At 44.6% G+C, this 2,633-nt stretch overlaps 1 pseudogene; it reads left to right on the top strand.

Annotated features, from left to right (window-relative positions):
• The first annotated feature begins 457 nt into the window (after window positions 1-457).
• Window positions 458-2,511, top strand: LOC125614955 (annotated as a pseudogene).
• The last annotated feature ends 122 nt before the right edge of the window (window positions 2,512-2,633 follow it).

The following is a 2,633-nucleotide window of genomic DNA, read 5'->3' as shown; positions in this document are numbered from 1 at the left end:
CTTATCTAAAATGCTTGGGGCCAGAACTATTTTGGATTTCAGATTTTTTTTTTCAGGTTTTAGAGCATTTATATAAACATAATGAGATTTCCTGGAGATGGGATCCAAGTCTGAACAAGAAATTATTTTTTTATTTTACATATCCTTATACACATAGACTGAAGGAAATTTTATACAATATTTTTAATGGGCCTGCATTTTGACTGACCCATCCCACAAGACCAGCTGTGGAATTTTCCACTTGTGGTATCATTGCAGTACTCAAAAACTTTTGGATTTTAGAGAATTTTGAATTTCAAAATTTTAGATTGGGGATGTTCAACCTGTATATGATTTGCAAATATTTTTTTCCATTCTGTGGCTTTTCACTTGGTCTACTTTCAAAGTAACAATTATAATTAGTAGTGGCTCTTTGCCTACTAACTCATCTAACTCGTCACCTTCCTGATTGTGCCAGAGTTTGTAGCCTTTCTGGGAATTATTTCTGGAGCCTCACTTAGAGCTCACTCCAACAGCTCTTGCAACTATTATTTTAAGCATCTACTTTCTCCTTTTCCTAAGCCAGCTATCAACAAGGAGAAGGCCACGTTCAGCTCAAGTGCCATGATAGAGAGGTCCAATAAGCCTGATGAGTTGAGCACATCCAAGGTGTTGCTGTTGCTAGACATGAACTTGACCTTGAGGCTCAGCCACGGGAGCTGAATAGCACAACAGTCAAGGAAATTGAAGTTGGTGGTGGTTGGGAAGTGAACATAATCTTTGTTTCCGTTCCTCAGCTGAAATCTTTCCGGACATCCAAGTCCAGCTAGTACAAGAATCAGAGAAAAAGTTCAGCAGGAAGTATGTGGTCTTGGTTGCTCAGAGGAGAATTTTGCTTAAGCCAGTTAAAAGAAAATCCATATGAAAAATAAGCAGAAGCATCCACAGACTGACAGCTATGCACACCACACTCCTTAAGGACTTGGTCTTCCCAAGTAAAACTGTGGGCAAGGGCATCCAAGTGAATGTGGAAGGCAGCTGGCTTATAAAGATTCATGTGGACACAACCCAGAAGAACAGTGTGCAATACAAGGGGGGAATTTTTACTAGTGTCTTTAAGAAGCTTGTGGGTAAGGATGTTAATTTTGAATTCCCTTTCTGGGGCCTGGGGATATAGCTCAGTGGAGGAGCATTTGCCTAGCTCGTGCAAGGCCCTGGGTTCCACCCCCAGGAGCACCACATTAAAAAAAAAAAATCCCTTTCTGATTAAAATAACTAGAGTGATTTGTTTCCCAGGACTGATCCCTAACTGATAAGCAGAATGATTTGAATCCTTAGACTGAGTTGACAGCACATCACTTTGCCAGAGCTAAAGTACAGCCAAACTATAACAACAACAAATTCCTAGAAAGCCAGAACTGAAAAAGCCTTTAGATCAACTGATTCAACCCCTGCATTGGACAAAGAAATAAATTAAAGAAGACACGGAAACCATGAAGCAGAGTGTCTGCACCTCCCTCAGCCTCCTCCCGAGGCCAGTGCACCTTCACTGATCCAGCTTCATGAATCACAGTGATCTAGGTCATGTAAATGCAGTGGGGCCGCCCTGTCAACTCTGCTGGAGCCGCCTGGGTGCAGGATTGGGCCCCAGCCAAGTGCTGCCGTGAATAATCCAGATGTGATGGAGGCCGACCACTGACGGTGGGAGACTGTTTGGCAAGAGAGACACACATGCTGGGGGCACACCCAGAGAGCACAGTGCTAGAGCACAAGCCTGTCATTGTTCCTTTGCTCCAGGCACCTGCTTGGGGCTGCTGACAGCTTCCCCTGATCACCTCACTTTGTTTATGTCCTTATCATGGTCCCCATTACTGAAAGTCATCTGAGCCTGGATCTTGCACACCTGAAGGAGCTCATGAACATTCTCAAAGGTGGCCAGAAATTGTCTGGAGATGACACCTAGTCAGATAGAAAAACAAGCACGCCACAAACCCCAGCTCTAAATTCCAGACACCTTGCTCTCTGCACTCTGACATGCTGTCTCCTGCATTGAGACAGCAGGCTCCGTGGGTGAACCGTGACAACACAAGAAGACAGCTGACACTGGGAGGTTGAGTTCTGAGGCCTCAGTTGTCATCTGAGGGAGAACAAGGCAGGGGAGCTGGCCCTCATCCCAGCCTGAGCTGGAAATGCAGCTGAAGTTTGATTTGGGGGTCTGTCTGTATGCATGGATTGGAGAAAGTTCTAGATCTGGATATGGTTCCCAATGTGCCACCCCTCAGGCACCTGCCTTTGAAGAAATTCACTTATTACCCACTGGATGCAAGCAGCTGCTCTTTTCCAGGCTTCATCTCTTTGGTGTTACTATAACAGAATACTTGAGACTGGATAATTTGTATAGAACAGAGATTCACTTCTTACAGTTTGGAGGCGGGAAAGTCCAAGGTCGAGGGACCAACATCTGGCAAGAGCTTTCTTTCTGGGCTGGGGATGTGGCTCAAGCAGTAACGTGCTCGCCTGGCATGCGTGCGGCCTGGGTTCGATCCTCAGCACCACATACAAAGATGTTGTGTCGCCGAAAAATAAATATTAAAAAATTCTCTCTCTCTCTCTCTCTCTCTCTCTCTCTCTCTCTCTTAAAAAAAAAAAAAAAA

The sequence above is a fragment of the Marmota marmota genome, unplaced genomic scaffold (genome assembly GCF_001458135.2).
Source record: "Marmota marmota marmota unplaced genomic scaffold, marMar, whole genome shotgun sequence".
NCBI lineage: Eukaryota > Metazoa > Chordata > Mammalia > Rodentia > Sciuridae > Marmota > Marmota marmota.
Note: the sequence above shows the minus strand (reverse complement) of the source record. Positions and strands in the feature narration are given on the sequence as shown.